This window comes from Rutidosis leptorrhynchoides, chromosome 1 (assembly GCF_046630445.1).
Source record: "Rutidosis leptorrhynchoides isolate AG116_Rl617_1_P2 chromosome 1, CSIRO_AGI_Rlap_v1, whole genome shotgun sequence".
Lineage (NCBI taxonomy): Eukaryota > Viridiplantae > Streptophyta > Magnoliopsida > Asterales > Asteraceae > Rutidosis > Rutidosis leptorrhynchoides.
In genome coordinates this window covers 449,543,350-449,565,605 of record NC_092333.1, presented here as the reverse complement: position 1 = coordinate 449,565,605, position 22,256 = coordinate 449,543,350, and positions in this window count along the sequence as shown.

The window sequence follows — 22,256 nt, the reverse complement described above, 5'->3', positions numbered from 1 at the left end:
TTTGAACCCGACCTCACAATTGAGAATCCGGAGGATATTCAGGGACAATTCAGAGATCCTGAACCACTAATCATTCCTCCTGAACAACAAATCACTCATCCAGAGATTGTCGAGGAAGAAACCATTAAATCAGAATCCTCTAGTGATTCAAATTCAACAAATTCAATCATGGAGAATCTGAAACCTCTAAGTATGGAAGATCGAATGAGGGCTAAACGCACTGGCCAAGGTCATGCAATTACTCAACTAGACATTAATATACCAGATTATGAAATCAAAGGAAAAATCCTACACATGGTAACTAATCAATGCCAATTTAGTGGTGCACCGAAGGAAGATCCAAATGAACATCTTCGAACCTTTAATAGGATCTATACTCTATTCAAAATAAGAGAAGTTGAGGATGAACAGATCTATCTCATGTTATTTCCCTGGACTTAAGGGAGAAGCCAAAGATTGGTTAGAATCGTTACCTGAAGGGGCGATTGACACATGGGATGTCTTAGTTGAAAAATTTCTTAAACAATTCTTTCCGGCATCTAAAGCCGTGAGACTTGAAGGAGAAATTGTTACGTTCACACAGAAACCAAATGAAACTCTATATGAGGCGTGGATAAGATTTGGAAAGTTGTTAAGAGGATATCCGCAACATGGTTTAGACACTTATCAAATAGTACAAATATTCTACCAAGGATGAGATATTACTACAATGAAAAGACATCGATATAGTAGCTGGTGGTTCCATTATGAAGAAAACCGCAACTGAAGCTTACAAAATTATTGATAACACTGCTTCCCACTCACATGAGTGGCATCAAGAAAAAGATATCGTTAGATCATCTAAAGCAGCTAGAGCCGATTCTAGCCATGACTTTGATTCCATTTCCGCAAAGATAGATGCTTTCGAAAGATGAATGGAAAAGATGACTAAAGAAATTCACGCAATACGAATTAGTTGTGAGCAGTGTGGAGGACCACATTTGACAAAAGATTGTCTCAGTATTGAACAAACAATGGAACAAAGAGAGAATGTTTCATACATGAACCAAAGGCCTGGAAATAATTATCAGAATAATTATCAACCGCCAAGACCAATCTACAATCAAAATCGGAATTATAATCGAAATGTTCCATACAACAACCAACAAGGTCCTAGCAATCAACAAGTATCCAATAATACTTACAATCAACAAAGACCTATTTTTCTAATTAAACCACCACAAACCAATGATAAAAAGTCAAATTTAAAAGACATGATGTCGAAGCTAGATGAATCTCAAACTCAATTTTTCACATCTCAGAAAATGCTCAAGCATTTAGAAATCAACAAGCTTCAATCCAAAATCTGGAACAAGAAGTGAGCAACCTAGGAAGGTTAATAGGTGAAAGAAAACCGGGGAGTCTACCTAGTGATACAAATGCTAACCCCCGGAATGAAATAGCTAAAGTCATTACCACGAGAAGTGGTATTACACTTAAACCACATGAAATACCTGAAATTTCTGATGACTCTATTCCTACTCCACAAGAACCATAGCCTGAGCAAGAGAAGGAAACAGAACCGGTAGTTGAAAAGGTTAATGAAGATAACACAAGGCTAAACCTTATGTTAAACCATACCAACCACCACTTCCTTACCCGAGTAAAATGAGAAAAGAAAGACTTGAAGCCAAGCAATTCAAATTCTTGGATATGTTTAAACAAATAAATGTCAATCTTCCTTTCATTGATGTAATATCAGGAATGCCTAGATATGCTAAATTTTTGAAAGATCTAATCACAAATAGAAAGAAAATGGAAGAACTCTCTGCTGTTACTATGAATGCTAATTGTTCTGCAGTGCTGTTGAATAAGATAACAGAAAAATTATCAGATCCAGGAAGTTTTACAATTCCATGTTTTTTGGGTAGTCTTAGTTCAATAGAAGCATTGGCAGACTTAGGTGCTAGTATAAATTTAATGCCGTATTCATTATACGCTAAACTAGACCTCGGAGAATTGAAACCAACACAAATAAGCATACAACTAGCCGATCGATCAGTAAAATATCCTAGAGGGATAATGGAGAACATGCTAGTTAAAGTTGGTACTTTAGTATTTCCAGTAGATTTTGTTATTCTAGACATGGAAGAGGATTCTCGAGTTCCTCTCATATTTGGAAGACCATTCTTAAACACGGCTAAAGCAATAATAGACGTGTTCGGTAAGAAACTGACCCTAAGTATAGAGGACGAGAGTGTTACCTTTTCTGTGGATAGAGCCATGCAACAACCGCAATCTGCAGATGATACATGTTATTATATTCAAACTATAGATTCACATGCAGAATTATTAGAAGAATTTCCAGAATTACAAGGAACAGGAGAATGTTCTTTAGGAGAAGGAATTGAACCAATTAATGAAGCTGAAATGTTAGCCGCACTCATGGCTAATGAATACGAACCAACAACAGAAGAACTTCAAATGATAAAAGAAGAAGACAGATATCGATACAAATCATCGATAGAAGAACCACCGATATTAGAGTTAAAGCCACTTCCAACCCATTTGGAATACACTTATTTACATGGTAAATCTGAATTACCTGTAATAATATCATCTTCTCTTACTGAAAATGAAAAATCTCAACTCATTTATGTGCTAAAAGCTCATAAACCAGCTATTGCAGGGAAGATTCATGACATTAAAGGTATAAGTCCTTCGTATTGCACACATAAAATCCTTATGGAAGAAGGTCATAAAACCTATGTGCAACGCCAACGAAGACTAAATCCTAATATGCAAGATGTTGTTAAGAAAGAAATTATTAAACTGTTAGATGCAGGTTTAATTTATCCAATCTCTGATAGTCCATGGGTAAGCCCAGTTCAATGCGTACCTAAGAAGGGTGGCATGACTGTCATCACAAATGAAAAAAATGAGCTTATTCCTACTAGGACTGTAACAGGATGGCGTGTTTGTATTGATTATAGAAAATTAAATGACGCCACCAGAAAAGAACATTTTCCCTTACCTTTCATTGATCAAATGTTGGAAAGATTAGCCGGGAATAGTTACTATTATTTCCTTGACGTTTTCTCCGGATACTTTCAAATTCCAATTGCACCCGAGGACCAAGAGAAAACCACCTTCACGTGCCCTTATGGTACTTTTGTTTACAAACGCATGTCATTTGGACTTTGCAACGCCCCTGCAACCTTTCAAAGGTGCATGATGGCGATTTTTCATGACATGATAGAAGAATGCATGGAAGTTTTCATGGATGACTTTTCAGTCTTCGGTGATACATTTGAATCATGTCTAATTAATCTTGAACGAATGCTTATTAGATGCGAACAATCAAATCTAGTTCTTAATTGGGAGAAATGCCATTTCATGGTTAAAGAAGGCATCGTTCTTGGTCATAAAATTTCAAAGGAAGGAATTGAAGTGGATAGAGCTAAAGTAGATGTAATTGCTAAACTTCCACATCCCACCAATGTTAGAGGAGTTATGAGTTTTCTAGGGCATGCCGGTTTTTACCGACGTTTCATAAAAGACTTTTCTAAAATTGCCACTCCTATGAATAAACTCCTAGAAAAGGATGATCCATTCATCTTTTCAGATGAATGTATCAAATTTTTTAATATTCTTAAAGAAAAACTCACTAATGCGCCGATCATGATAACTCCAAATTGGAATCTACCATTTGAACTCATGTGCGATGCAAGTGATTTTGCAATGGGATCCGTTTTAGGACAAAGGATTGAAAAACGATTTCAACCTATTTATTATGCTAGTAAGACGTTACAAGGAGCACAAACAAATTATACAACTACTGAAAAAGAACTCCTTGCTATTGTCTTTGCTTTTGACAAATTTCGTTCGTATCTCGTTCTAGCAAAAACGGTGGTGTATACTGACCATTCTTCTCTTAGATACCTATTTTCGAAACAAGATGCCAAACCACGTTTAATCCGTTGGATCTTACTCTTACAAGAGTTTGATATTGAAATCCGAGACAAAAAGGGAGCAGAAAATCTCGCCGCTGATCATCTTTCTCGTCTTGAAAATCCTGAATTAGAAGTTCTAAATGAATCGGCCATACAAGACAACTTTCCTGATGAATATCTTTTGAAGATCGATTATAATGAAATTCCATGGTTTGCAGACTATGCAAACTATTTAGTATGTGGATTCCTTGAAAAAGGGTTGTAGTACCAAAAACGAAAGAAATTCTTTAGTGATATAAAACACTATTTTTGGGAACATCCACATTTGTTTAAAAGTTGTCCCGATGGAATAATACGCCGATGTGTATTCGGAGATGAAGCTAGTCAAATCTTAAATCATTGTCACACAGGACCAACAGGAGGGCATTATGAGCCTTAACTTACAGCAAGGAAAGTTTACGACGCTGGATTCTATTGGCCTACAATTTTTAAAGAAGCACACCTTCTCTGTAAATCCTGTGATGCTTGTCAAAGGGCCGGAAAAATAAGTCAACGTGATGAAATGCCACAAAATGTCATTCAAGTATGTGAAGTATTTGACGTTTGGGGTATTGACTTTATGGGTCCATTTCCAAAATCTCATAATAATCTCTACATTCTCGTTGTCATTGATTATGTATCTAAATGGACGGAAGCACAAGCTCTCCCAACTAACGATGCACGAGTTGTAGTCATCTTCTTAAAACGTCTTTTTGCTAGGGTCGGAACACCGAAAGCTTTAATAAGTGACCGGGGTACTCATTTTTGTAATAATAAACTTGAGAAAGTTCTCAAAAGATATGGAGTAACTCATAAAATCACAACCGCTTATCGTCCACAAACAAGTGGACAAGTTGAAAATACCAACCGAGCATTAAAACGTATTCTAGAAAAAACCGTAGGATCAAATCTGAAGGAATGGTCCATGAAATTGGAGGATGCACTCTGGGCTTTTAGAATAGCCTACAAAACTCCAATTGGAACCATACCTTTTAAACTTGTTTATGGAAAAGCATGTCACCTTCCAGTAGAAATTGAGCACAAAGCATTTTGGGCTTTGAAGACATGTAATCTTGATTTGCATGAAGCCGGACGTCTACGGTTAAGTCAACTAAACGAATTAGAAGAATTAAGACATGAAGCATACGAAAATTCGTTAATCTATAAAGAAAGAACGAAGAAATGGCATGATAAAAGAATCAGAAGTTCAAAAGAATTTAAAGAAGGAGACAGAGTTCTTCTTTTCAATTCAAGAATCAAGATATTTCCTGGAAAATTGAAATCAAGATGGTCTGGACCATTCATAGTCAAAAGAGTTTTTCCATACGGAACAATAGAGTTAATAAATTCAAATGGGATTGAATTTAAAGTTAATGGTCACAGAGTTAAACATTACATACATGGTCCGATGGAAGTTGACAATGAAGTCAATCATAATTTCACCACTCAAGAAAATCCTCAGAATGAAAACATAAATATGTTATCAACAACATATGAAAAACCAAAATCGGAAGACGGGGAAGCTTCAAATTGGAGTGATGAAGAAGAATTCCTATACAAACCTCCCATTCCAAGAGACGAAAAAAATGTGAACAAGAAGTTCAAGTAGAAGTGAAAGAACCAAGAAAAGATCACCCAGAAAAGGTTAACAAACCAACTCTACTTACTAAAGTAGGAGACCCAGGTGAATTTATCATTTCTTGCTTGCTTAATGATGGTGCTATGTATAATGGGCTCACAAATTTAGGAGCAAGTGCAAATATTATGCCTCTTTTCTTATACAAAAGATTAGGTGTGGGTAAATTAAGACCAACCAGAATAGGTGTTCAATTATTTGATCAAACCATTAAACACCCGGTTGGAATAGCCAATAATTTACTTGTTAAAGTGGGAAGTTTGACCTTTGTTGCAAACTTTATAGTTATTAATATAGAGGAAGACCTTGATATTCCTCTAATTTTAGGTCGCCCATTTTGAGCAACCACCGAAGCATTCATTGATGTAAGAGAAGGTAGAATGACACTTAGGGATGGTGACAAATCGGTTACCTTTGTGAACCGAAAGTTTAGATCTCCACCAACCAAAACTATTGAACCAATAAAAACGCCTAAGTGTGGGGAAGATGAAGAAACACCTAATGATAACCCGATAACAAAGAATCCCATTATTGATACGAAATTAGATTAACCCATTTTCAACTGTTCAACGAAGAAACTTTATAAACGGATTCAAGATGCTAGGATTAAAGGGAACTTTAAGTTATGTAACCGATTAGTATCCAATTTTTCGCCTAAAGAAAAGGCAATGGTAGTTGAATTTGTGAAAGTTACAGAGGAAATCAACAATTGGCTTGAAGCAAAAGTCAGAGATATCCAAGTTGTTGATAGTCCGATTGAAAACGAAGTTAATCACAATTTTGACACCACAGCTAACTAAGTGTGGGGAGAATCAAGTCTTTTTAAGGATAATATATATTTCTGTTAGAGTTAGATTTTTTGTTCTCGTGTAGTTTTAGAAAATGGAATCCGAATGTTCTTTCCCTAGCAGACCTTAAAGAACTAGTCTTCTCCCTCCATTCTGAATTTTTATTTCTTTTAGGTTTTACGAGATGAAGAATTCCTTTGATCTGAACCATGGTCTACTACTACACGCTATGATTACTAAACGTAATAATAACATCTTTCCGAGTGAACTGGTATCATTCATAAGAGAAAAAATGGATGAAGTAAGGAGAGAACTCAGGAAAGATCATCATAAGACACATTTTGGTAAAGGAAAATCAAAATCCGCAACAAAAAGAAGAGCACGACACCTTGAAAGATGTCATAAATGCAGAAAATGGTCACACGAAGGTAAATGTTCGAACAATCAAACATATTTAAATACCGAATTTTTTACTCTATGTAGAGAAGGACCGTTCATATGTTTAGAAGAAAAGTTATTGAAAAATCGAGGTTACGCTTATGTAGCTATGGAAAACCAAATCACACGACTCTCCTATGAGTCGGCTAAAGCGGGTCTCTGAGAATTCTATCTCACAGGTAAGTATGTACAGTTTTTATTTTTATTTTATTGCTTTTATCCTTTTGATAATAAACGCTGAATCGTTCGCTATAAAGTATTAAATTGATATTCAATAAAATTAGGTATACGAAACCGAAATTATTGATATCATACAAAAATTTATTACGTCACTGCGAAATTTACCGTTTATTCTTAAGGTATAAATATCTTTAATCAATCAATCCAAAATATTTTAAAAATTCGTCAGGAGTGAAACTAGGTAATATAGCCGAAATTACTTTACCCAAAATAGGGGCATATATTATTGATAATATTTGATTGATTAAAGTGGGATAAAAGACCAAAAAGATTTTTAATTTTAATTTTTACCTTGTTTTTAAATTAATATTAAATTATTATTGTAAATTTTTAAAAACCAATATATTTAAGTTTTTAAATATTTTAAATAATTAATATTTTCAATATAAGTTTGTAAAATTAATGTATAAAAATATTAATGATATTTATATGAATTTTTAATTTTATGCATTTTAAATTTAAGTTTGGTGTGAATTTAAAAACAAAATTAACTTTATTTCATTAAATTAAAAATATGATTTCTAAAATTCGTCGTGAGTTGAAGACTAGGTCGTTGAACCGAAATTACTTTACCCGAGGGCGGGACGAGAACTTTTATTATCATTATTTTTAATCGTATAGATCTAAAGTATGCCAAAAACATTTAAAAAATCCAAAAATCTTTGCTTTTAAAACAACACTTTGAAATGACAAATTTTTATAATTTGTCGAGGGACGAACTAGGTGAACGTACCGAAACGACCTCATTCTAAAAGAAAACAAAATTTTAAAATTAATTAATTATTTTATAAGTAAAAGGTTTTGTAAAAAAAATAAAAAAAATAAAAAAAATAAAAAAAAGAATACCCCACCTCATGCGATCGCATGGGATTTGCAAGGGGGATCCATGCGATCGCATGGAGGCAAAAACCTGGACAGAAACATAAAGGCAGCGAGCTGCTCTGTCTCTCACAAACAAACACACATACATACGCGATTTACTCTCAAAAATACCCAAAAATCTTCATGTGATGGCCCCGTCAAAATACTTAACGGCTCCGTCACTTGGTCCCACAGCTTGATCAAACTTAAATGAATTTAACAAACGACATTGCATTCTTTTATTTCAAAAGTTTTCCAAAAAGGAAAACATACCAAAATATGTAGTTTAAAAGTAACCCAACATGTTAATTAACCAAAGTTGACACAAAACATTGTCAACAAACCCACAAATTTAAATTATCCAAAATCAGAATGCAAGCTTAAGGTTCATAAATTGTTTCATTAACATCTGCCCAAATGCATGCAGACTCTTCTAAACACAGCGGAAGCATCACATAAACTCAAATACCCGTGAAAACATGCGAGTAAACTGTCGACACAGAGGTTGAGTGAATTATAGGTTTAAATAATTGAATAAACTTTAGACCACAAGAATTAAAATTTTTAGAAAATATTAAACATTATTCCATTATTAATGAGCCACCTGGTAACCACTTAACCCTTTATTTACCCTTGCAAAACACAATAATAATATACACTGGACAGTGTATCTACAACAAAATACGAAGTACTAAACATTCTGATTATAAATTGCTAGCGCGACTAGCTCGAAATGGGGTTGTCAAACCCGATAGATCTATCCGTAGGATTCGCGTTCACTGGTAGAAACCAATGATTACACTTACCAGACTAGGGAATATTTTTGTCCAACTCATAATGAATAATTTAAATTTAATTGTCACTTATGTCTAAATGTAAAATAAAATACATGTAATCACATCCCAAAAATATACTTTGAAAAGTATGTAAAAACGGGACTATAACTCACCTTACTAGTAACAAAGTAACCAACACAAATAAGCGAACAGCAAATGAAGTACAGTGATCAGGAATGATCACAACACTGACCTATAAATAAAGCAGGTCGATATAAATAACTAACTTAGGTCAAGTCTTAGCATGATAGCTATTTTACATGTTGCAAGTAGTCGTAGAACAATACTCAGCATGCATCAGTTTGATCGGAACAGCTTACGGACACACACTTTCTATTTTTAGAAAGTTTCTATTTTTAGCAGGTTTCCATTTTTGGAAAGTTTCTATTTTTGGAAAGTTTCTATTTTTGGAAAGTTTCTATTTTTAGAAAGTTTCCAAATTTAGAAAGTTGCTATTTTAGGAAAGTTTATAAGTTAGGAAAGTTTCCTTAATTAGAAAGTCAACAAAAGTCAACTGAAAGTCAAAGTCAACCGAAAGTCAACTCAAAAGTCAACCTTGGTCAAACATAGTCAACGTTAATTTAAAAGTGTAAGTTGTAATAATAATGTAAGTTATAATGTTTATTAAAGTTAAATATGTCTAATTATGTCATAACATAAGTTTAATTAAATTAAAATGAATTATTAAAGTTAATATAAGTTTAAATGATATAATTATTATAACATAAGTATTTAATTAATTAATTAAATATTAGTCATAATATAAGTATTATTAATTAATAATAAATTTTAAATCATCTCATAAGTATTATTAATTAGTAATGAATTATTAATCATATCATAAGTTTCTAATTATAATCATTAAATCATAAGTATTTAATAATTAAATTATAATTAAATAATAACTAAGCCTTATAATAATTAAATAATTAATTAATCCTTATTATAAGTCTTATAATAATAATCTTATAATATAAGTTTAATACTTATCATAAGTATTTTCCATTAATAATAAAAGTATTATTAATCATAAGTTTAATTAAAATGTTAATTAAATCATAAGTAATAATTAAATGATATAATAAATATATATCATAAGTCTTAAAATTTAATAATTAATTTTTATATCATAAGTAATTTAATAATAATGAAAATCATTATTTTTATCATAAGTTTTAATAATTAACCATAAGTTTTAATTCAAAAGTTCATCGGGTTGCATCTTGAGCCTCGGGTGTCGATTTTCGGCGAGCCTTATATATATCTCCGCCTAATCAAACCACCCGACACATTGGTGCACTCAAGAACACACCAAGAACAGTCCACAAGTCATGGTGATCAGCCATGACACCACTTGGAACTTCAATTCAATCAAAATCGTGTTTTAGCCATAACGGGTGATTCGTGGCTCGGATTTAGATGACCCGAACATGAAAGTTTGTCCCACCATTAATCCTAACACACTAACACACCCGAAAGTCACCAAATATGGTTACAAAGTCGGACCAAACCTGGTTCATATCAATATCACATTTCCATCTTAACAAAATACCATTTTGATCATATCTAGGGCTCCGGGAATCAAAACGACATGAATCCGGAGTCTAAAATTAATGTCTTGATGAGAGAAACTCATCTAACTACTTTATTTTAACTTTTATATCAGTCACAATTCCAGAATTAAACAAAAAGCTGCTGTCCCAATTAAATCAAACCGAAAACATATGTATTTGAGTAATTCTACGCATACAAACATCATTACAACAACAAGTAATCATCATACTATCAATATATAATCAAAATACAGAAAAATAATGAAAAATCAAAAGTTCTAGGGTTAGGATTTATACCCAAAACGATAATCAAAAAGTATAGTCGCGTAGAGGAGATCGAGAGGAACGCGTTGGTGTTAAATAATTGATGATCCAAGCAAGCTTTTTGATGAAGAATGATGATGTTGGGGGTATGCTAGGCAATGGCCAAAGGGAGCAAAAAGGGAGGAGAAGAGAATAAATAATAAGTATTAGGTTTTAGGGAAATTTTGGTAAAAATAATTATGAGGGAACAAATGAGAAGCAAGGGGAGTATACTCCTCCTTAGCTTCGACCGAAACAAGGGAGTGGGGTGGGCCCCACTAGCCCATCTTGCTAAATATGTATTTACTTGTGGCCCGAAAGCCCGAACGAACCCCGAAACGCGAAAACACGCTTACGCGATTAAAAATCCGAAGAGATAACAATTACGCGACGAAAAATAAATATAAATACTACATATAATTATATGATCTTAAAATATCATATTTAAAATAATTAGGATTTAAATATCCCAAAAACTCGACCTTTGGTTTGAAAACCGAAAAGATTCGCCGGATAGAAATCCGCGACACGTAGAAACGTATAACTCAAAATATGAATACAATTATTCACATAACACATAATAATTAATATATATATTATTACAAAAATAATAATATAGGTCATGTAAATGACGTGGTACGAATAACAGTTAACGGTCATTAAATAATTAACAGAAAAGATAACGGAAAAAGTAGGGTCGTGACAGCACCTTCCCGTTACGGAAATTTAGTCTCGAAATTTAAGCAGGTGCAGGGGTTGACTCAGCATTTGGGAACAAATGCGGGTACTTATGCTTCAACTGATCTTCACGCTCCCAAGTGAACTCGGGACCGCGTCTGGCATTCCATCTAACCCGGCCAATAGGAATTCGGCTCTGCTTAAGAGTCTTAACTTCTCGATCCATAATTTCAATAGGTTCCTCAATAAAATGAAGTTGCTTATCAACATGAAGTTCTTCCAGAGAATAGTTTTATCGACTTCGGCCAAACACTTCTTTAAATTCGATACATGAAAAACTTCGTGAACAGCACTAAGTTCTTGTGGAAACTTCAAACGATAAGCCGCCGGTCCAACTCTCTCAACAATCTCAAACGGTCCAACAAAACGAGGACTTAACTTTCCCTTTTTACCAAAACGGATCACACCCTTCCAAGGTGAAACCTTTAACATAACACGATCACCAACTTAGAATTCCACATCTTTCATTCCCCTATCGGTGTAACTCTTTTGCCAACTTCTAGCGGTTCTTAACCTTTCCTTAATCTGTACGATCTTCTCGGTAGTCTCATGGATAATTTCTGGAACTGTGAGTTGAGCATCCCTAACCTCATTCCAACAGACAGGAGACCCACACTTCCTACCATACAGAGCTTCAAACGGTGCAGCTTTAATACTTGCATGATAACTGTTGTTATAAGAAAACTCAGCTAGCGGCAAATATTTATCCCACCCATTACCAAAATCAATAACGCACGCTCGTTTGTTTGAGTATGATAAGCGGTGCTCATATCTAACCTAGTTCCCAAGGCTTCCTGTAAGGATCGCCAAAACCTCGATACAAATCGACTGTCTCGGTCCGAAATAATAGATACAAGAACACCATGTCTAGAAACAATCTCCTTCAAGTACAAACGTGTAAGCTTCTCCATCGAATCTGTTTCCCTAATAGGCAAAAAGTGATCCGACTTAGTGAGTCGATCTACAATCACCCAAATAGTGTCATAGCCACCCGCAACTCTCGGTAACTTAGTAATAAAATCCATCGTAATTCCTTCCCACTTCCACTCGGGAATCTCAGGTTGCACTAAAAGTCCAGACGGTTTTTGATGTTCAGCTTTAACCTTAACACAGGTCAAACACTTAGCCACACACGTAGCCACATCACCTTTCAAATTAGACCACCAATACAGCTCCTTAAGATCATGATACATCTTTCCTGAACCAAGATGAATAGAGTACCTAGACTTATGAGCCTCATCTAACACAAGTTGTCGCAGTTCACCAAACTTCGAAACCCAAAGACGTCCCGCAAAGTATCTAGTACCATCTGCTCGTACCTCAAATTTTTTAGCCATACCTCTTACGCTCTCTTTCACAAAATTCTCTTCCTTTAAGGCTTCTTGTTGTGCCTCAAGAATCTGCCTTGCGAGGTTTGTTCTAATTGTCATATTCAAGGTCCTAAACCTACGAGGTTCAGCCCTTTCTTTACGACTCAACGCATCCGCCACAACATTGGCCTTACCCGGATGATATAAAAGTTCACAATCGTAATCATTCAACGTCTCAATACATCTTCGTTGCCTCATGTTCAACTGTTCCTGAACGAGGATATGTTGAAGACTTTTGTTATCTGTGTACACAGTACTCTTGACCCCATACAAATAATGTCTCCAAATCTTAAGCGCAAAAATAACGGCCCCCAACTCTAAATCATGAGTTGTATAGTTCTGTTCGTGAATCTTCAATTGACGTGACGCGTACTCAATAATTTTCTTTCGTTGTATCAAAACACAACCAACGCCTTGACGCGAAGCATCACAATAAACAACAAAATCATCATTACCCTCAGGTAGTGACAATATCAGAGCGGTAGTCAACTTCTTCTTTAAAATCTGAAAAGCAGTCTCTTGTTCATCCTTCCACTCATATTTCTTCCCCTTGTGCGTTAAAGCAGTCAGAGGTTTCGCTATACGAGAGAAATCTTGAATGAACCTTCTATAGTAACCTGCTAATCCTAGGAACTGACGAATCTGAGTAGGAGTTTTCGGAGTTTCCCACTTTTCAATCGCCTCAATCTTAGCAGGATCAACTTGTATCCCTTGTTTACTCACAATATGTCCAAGGAATTGAACTTCTCGTAACCAGAAAGCACACTTAGAGAACTTAGCGTACAACTCTTCTTTTCTTAACAGATCGAGCACCAACTTAAAATGTTCTTCGTGCTCTTCATCACTCTTCGAATAAATAAGGATGTCGTCGATGAACACAATAACGAACTTGTCCAGATAGGGTCTACACACACGATTCATGAGGTCCATGAACACAGCAGGTGCATTTTTCAATCCGAACGTCATAACAAGAAACTCAAAGTGACCGTAACGGGTGCGAAAAGCAGTTTTCGAAACATAAGATTCTTTAACACGCAACTGATGATAGCCGGAACGAAGATCGATTTTTAAATAAACAGATGAACCCTGAAGCTGATCGAAAAGATCATCAATTCTCGAAAGGGGGTAACGGTTTTTAATAGTAAGCTTATTCAACTCACGATAGTCAATGCACAAATGAAAAGAACCATCATTCTTCTTAACAAACAGAACAGGTGCTCCCCAAGGGGACGAACTAGGATGAATGAAACCCTTGTATAACAACTCACGGAGTTGACTCGACAATTCTTGAAGTTCGGAAGGCGCAAGACGATAAGGAGCACGTGCTACAGGAGCAGCACCGGGAACAAGGTCAATTTGAAATTCTACTGCATGTTGCGGTGGAAGGCCAGGTAAATCTTCGGGAAATACCTCGAGAAAATCTCTAACAATATGAACATCACCAATGCTCTTCGTTTCTTTATCGGAATCAACAACATGGGCTAGAATAGCATGGCAGCCCTTGCGAAGATGTTTAAGAACTTTCAAACAGCTAATAAGATTTAACTGTCTGCATTTCTTATCTCCAAAAACCATCAACGGCTCTCCAACCACATTAGTAATACGGATAGCTTTATCATAACACACAATCTCAGCACGATTCGCAGACAACTAATCCATCCCAATAAGAATGTCAAAACTACCAAGTTCAATCGATACCAAATCTATCTCAAAATTCCTACCAGCCAAAATAATGTTACATTTACGAAGCACAGTCTTAGCAGTAAGCACTTTACCATTAGCTATCTCAACAACATAAGTATTGTCTAAAGGAGTTAACGGTGTATTGATTTTTGGACTTAATTTACTCGACACAAAACTCAAATCAGCCCCTGAATTAAATAGTACATAAACTTATAAATCGTTGACCGAGAACGTACCCGTAACAAGTTTAGGATCCTCCTCAGTATCCCTGGCGTTAATGTTGAACGCTCTACCACGTGCAGTCTCTGCAGTCTTCCTGTTGGGACAGGCATTACGAAAATGCCCCGGCTTCCCACACTCGTAACAAACTCTCTGATTACCACCATTATTTGGCTTTCCATTACCATTACCATTCCCACCTCTATTGCCAGCATTATTACCATTATTACCACCTGCAGCAGGAGTAGCAGAACCCGGCAGAAGCACCGTACAATCCTTAGCAATGTGTCCCTGTTTGGAACACCTCTTACAAGTAACGGTACAGTAACCATCATGAGCTTTGTAACATCGAGGACACACACGCTGACTACGGTTATTCGAACCAGAAGTATCCTGCTTTTTCTGCTAACCTTGGCTTTGATTGCGGTTATTATCCCAATTTCTCTTCCCATTATCAGCTTTCTTAACAGTCTCTTCACTGGGTTCGGTTACAGCAGCCTTGCTTCTTCTCAAGATCTTATCATTCAACTTATGAGCCACATACATCGCGGCCTCAATTGTCTGGGGCTCACTAGACTCGACCCCATGCTCGATTTTCTCAGATAGCCAATCAATGTACGCTTCAATCTTAAGATTCTCATCCGTATAAACATTAGGACACAACAAAGTCAACTCGAAGAACCTTTGCTCGTAGGCATCTAATTCGGTGCCCTTCATTTTCAAGTTCTTAAGTTCAACCTTTAACTTCTTAAGCTCACCCCGGGGACGATAACGGTTGATCATTCTTTCTTTGAAATTATTCCAAGTTAAACCATAAGCCACATCATTTCCCAAACTATTAACCAAGTTGTTCCACCAGGTCAATGCACTATCCTTAAGAGTGCAGCTAGCAAAACTAACATTGTCCTCCTCTCGGACTCAGCTAACCCTGAAAATAGACTCGATTTTCTCGAACCAGCGGGTAAGCCCTATGGGTCCTTCCGTACCACTGAATTCCTGTAGACGGCTTGCCATGAACGTTTTGTGGGAGCATCCCACCTGGTTGTTATTATTCGCATTAGCATTAGCATTTACTGCCATAGCAGCAGCTATCCCTTCGGTGATAAGACGTTGCATACGGGCTTCGTTGGACTCTCTAGGAGGCATGATCTTCAAAACAGAATAACACAACCGTTAGTACTAAGAATAATACCAGTGTTATAAAGGAATAGATCGAACACAAAAAGATTAACCATTAAAATAATAGTCAGTAAACACTATGAGTAATAACATGATAGTTATGATAGTAATAGAAATAGCCACCACATGCATACATATTTTATGATAACATCATACAACATACATAGCACCTAACATACATGATCTATATTACACATAATATAACATGCCAAGAGTCACAACATCAGAAATAAAATGTGATAATGATAATAGATGTCATAAAAATAACCATCCATACATAATGAAAAACATCCCATAACAAAACCTTAATAAAATCTTCGGCAAAACGCCGTACATATCCCAAAAATGTATGTATGAAAGGACATTAAATCTTATGAAATAAATAATCAATCATGAGTCATCATATCACATCTGCTTAGAGCGGGTGTGATAAGCTGGGCCGGCATGAGTCTCAGCAGGAGGCTCACACTTCCGCAACTTTCCTTTCACTTCTTCCAACTCTGCCTTCAAACCACGAACTGTGCTCTCGAGAGCCTCGAACTTAGCGTCAACTTCACGGTTACGCTTACGATTCTCGAACCCAACATTATTCTTGAAACTAACAAACGAATCCATACTAGCTCGAATCTGGTCCATCATCTCGTTATGCTGCAAAGTACGCATACAATCAATAAGAGCATTAATACGTGTCTTGTCGGTGTAGGCTCTGTTCATGTGAGTGAGAGTGGAAAAGTAGTAGTGAATGGGATCATCGATCAAAGGTTGATCAGCACAGCGTCTTTCAGCAGCCAAAGGAGCAGGAGCAGGAACGGAGTTGTTGCTCGAAGTCGACATCTGCAAACAGTAAAACCACAAACCATATACCAAATAGAAATAAATGCTTATGATATATCTCATATGAAATGAAATGCATAATAATGCTATAGCAAAAGGGTCGGGCTGTAGACTAGACTCTAATGCACCCTAAGAACCACGGGTTGACCACATTAAGACCGCCTAGTTCTCTACAACCAGAGCTCTGATACCAACTGTGATGGCCCATTCAAAACACTTAACGGCTCCGTTACTTGGTCCCACAGCTTGATCAAACTTAAATGAATTTAACAAACGACATTGCATTCTTTTATTTCAAAAGTTTCCCAAAAAGGAAAGCATACCAAAATATGTAGTTTAAAAGTAACCCAACATGTTAATTAACCAAAGTTGACACAAAACATTGTCAACAAACCCACAAATTTAAATTATCTAAAATCAGAATGCAAGCTTAAGTTTCATAAATTGTTTCATTAACATCTGCCTAAATGCATGCAGACTCTTCTAAACACAGCGGAAGCATCACATAAACTCAAGTACCTGTGAAAACATGCGAATAAACTGTCAACACAAAGGTTGAGTGAATTATAGGTTTAAATAATTGAATAAACTTTAGACCACAAGATTTAAAAATGTTAGAAAACATTAAACATTATTCCATTATCAATGAGCCACCTGGTAACCACTTAACCCTTTATTTACCCTTGCCAAACACAATAATAATATATACTGGACAGTGTATCTACAACAAAATACGAAGTACTAAACATTCCGATTATAAATTGCTAGCGCGACTAGCTCGAAATGGGGTTGTCAAACCCGATAGATCTATCCGTAGGATTCGCGTTCACCAGTAGAAACCAATGATTACAGTTACCAGACTAGGGAATATTTTTGTCCAACTCACAATGAATAATTTAAATTTAATTGTCACTTGTGTCTAAACGTAAAATAAAATGCATGTAATCACATCCCAAAAATATACTTTGAAAAGTATGTAAAAACGGGACTATAACTCACCTTACTAGTAACGAAGTAACCAACACAAATAAGCGAACAACAAATGAGGTACAGTGATCAGGAATGATCACAACGCCGACCTATAAATAAAGCAGGTCGATATAAATAACTAACTTAGGTCAAGTCTTAGTATGATAGATATTGTACATGTTGCAAGTAGTCGTAGAACAATACTCAGCATACATCGGTTTGATCGGAACAGCTTACGGACACACACTTTCTATTTTTAGAAAGTTTCTATTTTTAGCAGGTTTTCATTTTTGGAAAGTTTCTATTTTTGGAAAGTTTCTATTTTTGGAAAGTTTCTATTTTTGGAAAGTTTTCAAATTTAGAAAGTTGTTATTTTAGGAAAGTTTATAAGTTAGGAAAGTTTCCTTAATTAGAAAGTCAACAAAAGTCAACTGAAAGTCAAAGTCAACTGAAAGTCAACTCAAAAGTCAACCCTGGTCAAACATAGTCAACGTTAATTTTAAAAGTGTAAGTTGTAATAATAATGTAAGTTATAATGTTTATTAAAGTTAAATATGTCTAATTATGTCATAACATAAGTTTAATTAAATTAAAATGAATTATTAAAGTTAATATAAGTTTAAATGATATAATTATTATAACATAAGTATTTAAATAATTAATTAAATATTAGTCATAATATAAGTATTATTAATTAATAATAAATTTTAAATCATCTCATAAGTATTATTAATTAATAATGAATTATTAATCATATCATAAGTTTCTAATTATAATCATTAAATCATACTCCCTCCGTCCGGATTAATTGCCCAATATTCCTTTTTGGGACGTCCCATATTAATTGTCCACTACCAAATATGGAAAGTAAATTTGATAAAGTTTACAATATTGTCCCTAATGAATTAATTAAATTACAAAGGTGAGAGAGATTTCTAATTAATTAGTTGAGGGTAAAACAGTAAAGTAAGAAAAAAGTACAGAAAAAGTATAGTATGATAATGACATTTCTTAAACTGTGTGTTTTTTATCTGTGAACAATTAATCTGGGACAGAGGGAGTAAGTATTTAATAATTAAATTATAATTAAATAATAACTAAGTCTTATAATAATTAAATAATTAATTAATCCTTATTATAAGTCTTATAATAATAATCTTATAATATAAGTTTAATACTTATCATAAGTATTTTCCATTAATAATAAAAGTATTATTAATCATAAGTTTAATTAAAATGTTAATTAAATCATAAGTAATAATTAAATGATATAATAAATATATATCATAAGTCTTAAAATTTAATAATTACTTTTTATATCATAAGTAATTTAATAATAATGAAAATCATTATTTTTATCATAAGTTTTAATAATTAACCATAAGTTTTAATTCAAAAGTTCATCGGGTTGCATCTTGAGCCCCGGGTGTCGATTTTCGGCGAGCCTTATATATATCTCCGCCTAATCAAATCACCCGACACATTGGTGCACTCAAGAAAACACCAAGAACAGTCCACAAGTCGTGATGATCAGCCATGACACCACTTGGAACTTCAACTCAATCAAAATCGTGTTTTAGCCATAACGGGTGATTCGTGGCTCGGATTTAGATGATCCGAACATGAAAGTTCATCCCACCATTAATACTAACACACTAACACACCCTAAAGTCACCAAATATGGTCACAAAGTCGGACCAAACCTGGTTCATATCAATATCACATTTCCATCTTAACAAAATACCATTTTGATCATATCTAGGGCTCAGGGAAGCGAAACGACATGAATCCGGAGTCTAAAATTAATGTTTTGATGAGAGGAACTCATATAACTACTTTATTTTCACTTTTATATCAGTCACAATTCCATAATTAAACAAAAATCTGCTGTCTCAATTAAATCAAACCGAAAACATATGTATTTGAGTAACTCTACGCATACAAACATCATTACAACAACAAGTAATCATCATACTATCAATATATAATCAAAATACAGAAAAATAATGAAAAATCAAAAGTTCTAGGGTTAGGGTTTATACCCTAAACGATAATCAAGAAGTATAGTCGCGTAGAGGAGATTGAGAGGAACGCATTGGTGTTAAATAACTGATGATCCAAGCAAGATTTTTGATGAAGAATGATGATGTTGGGGGTGTTCTAGGCAATGGCCAAAGGGAGCAAAAAGGGAGGAGAAGAGAGTAAATGATAAGTATTAGGTTTTAGGGAAATTTTGGTAAAAAGAATTATGAGGGAACAAATGAGAAGCAAGGGGAGTATACTCCCCCTTAGCTTTGGCCGAAACAAAGGAGTGGGGAGGGCCCCACTAGCCCATCTTGCTAAATGTGTATTTACTTGTGGCCCGAAAGCCCGAACGAACCCCGAAACGCGAAAACACGCTTACGCGATTAAAAATTCGGAGAGATAACAATTACGCGACGAAAAATAAATATAAATACTACATATAATTATATGATCTTAAAATATCATATTTAAAATAATTAGGATTTAAATATCCCAAAAACTCGACCGTTGGTTTGAAAACCGAAAAGATTCGCCGGATAGAAATCTGCGACACGTAGAAACGTATAACTCAAAATATGAATACAATTATTCACATAACACATAATAATTAATATATATATTATTACAAAAATAATAATATAGGTCATGTAAATGACGTGGTACGAATAACAGTTAACGGTCGTTAAATAATTAATGGAAAAGATAACGGAAAAAGTAGGGTGGTGACAGTACCTTCCCATTACGGAAATTTAGTCCCGAAATTTAAGTAGGTGCAGGGGTTGACTCAGCATCTGGGAACAAATGCGGGTACTTCTGCTTCATCTGACGTTCACACTCCCAAGTGAACTCGGGACCGCGTCTGGCGTTCCATCTAACCCGGACAATAGGAATTCGGCTCTGCTTAAGAGTCTTAACTTCTCGATCCATAATTTCAATAGGTTCCTCAATAAAATGAAGTTGCTTATCAACATGAAGTTCTTCCAGAGGAATAGTTTTATCGGCTTCGGCCAAACACTTCTTTAAATTCGATATATGAAAAACATCGTGAACAGCACTGAGTTCTTGTGGCAACTTCAAACGATAAGCCGCCGGTCCAACTCTCTCAACAATCTCAAACGGTCCAACAAAACGAGGACTTAACTTTCCCCTTTTACCAAAACGGATCACACCCTTCCAAGGTGAAACCTTTAACATAACACGATCACCAACTTGGAATTCCACATCTTTCCTTCCCCTATCGGCATAACTCTTTTGCCGACTTCTAGCGGTTCTTAACCTTTCCTTAATCTGTACGATCTTCTCGGTAGTCTCATGGATAATTTTTGGACCTGTGAGTTGAGCATCCCCAACCTCATTCTAACAGACAGGAGACCTACACTTTCTACCATACAGAGCTTCAAACGGTGCGGCTTTAATACTTGCATGATAACTGTTGTTATAAGAAAACTCAGCTAGCGGCAAATATTTATCCCACCCATTACCAAAATCAATAGCGCACGCTCGTAACATATCTTCTAACGTCTGAATGGTCCTTTCACTCTGACCATCTGTTTGAGGATGATAAGCGGTGCTCATATCTAACCTAGTTCCCAAGGCTTCCTGTAAGGATCGCCAAAACCTCGATACAAATCGACTGTCTCGGTGAGAAATAATAGATACAGGAACACCATGTCTAGAAACAATCTCCTTCAAGTATAAACGTGTAAGCTTCTCCATCGAATCTATTTCCCTAATCGGCAAAAAGTGAGTCGACTTAGTGAGTCAATCTACAATCACCCAAATAGTGTCATAGCCACCCGCAACTCTCGGTGACTTATTAATAAAATCCATCATAATTCCATCCCACTTCCACTCGGGAATCTCAGGTTGCACTAAAAGTCCAGATAGTTTTTGATGTTCAGCTTTAACCTTAGCACTGGTCAAAAACTTAGCCACACACGTAGCCACATCACCTTTCAAATTAGGCCACCAATACAGCTCCTTAAGATCATGATACATCTTTCCTGAACCAGGATGAATAGAGTACCTAGACTTATGAGCCTCATCTAACACAAGTTGTCGTAGTTCACCAAACTTCGAAACCCAAAGACATCCCGCAAAGTATCTAGTACCATCTGCTCGTACCTCAAATTTTTTAGCCATACCTCTTACGCTCTCTTTCACAAAATTCTCTTCCTTTAAGGCTTCTTGTTGTGCCTCAAGAATCTGCCTTGCGAGGTTTGTTCTAATTGTCATATTCAAGGCCCTAAACCTGCGAGGTTCAGCCCTTTCTTTATGACTCAACGCATCCGCCACAACATTGGCCTTACCCGGATGATATAAAAGTTCACAATCGTAATCATTCAACGTCTCAATCCATCTTCGTTGCCTCATGTTCAACTGTTCCTGATCGAGGATATGTTGAATACTTTTGTGATCTGTGTACATAGTACTCTTGACCCCATACAAATAATGTCTCCAAATCTTAAGCTCAAAAACAACGACCCCCAACTCTAAATCATGAGTTGTATAGTTCTGTTCGTGAATCTTCAATTGACGTAACGCGTACGCAATAACTTTCTTTCGTTGCATCAAAACACAACCAAAGCCTTGACGCGAAGCATCACAATAAAC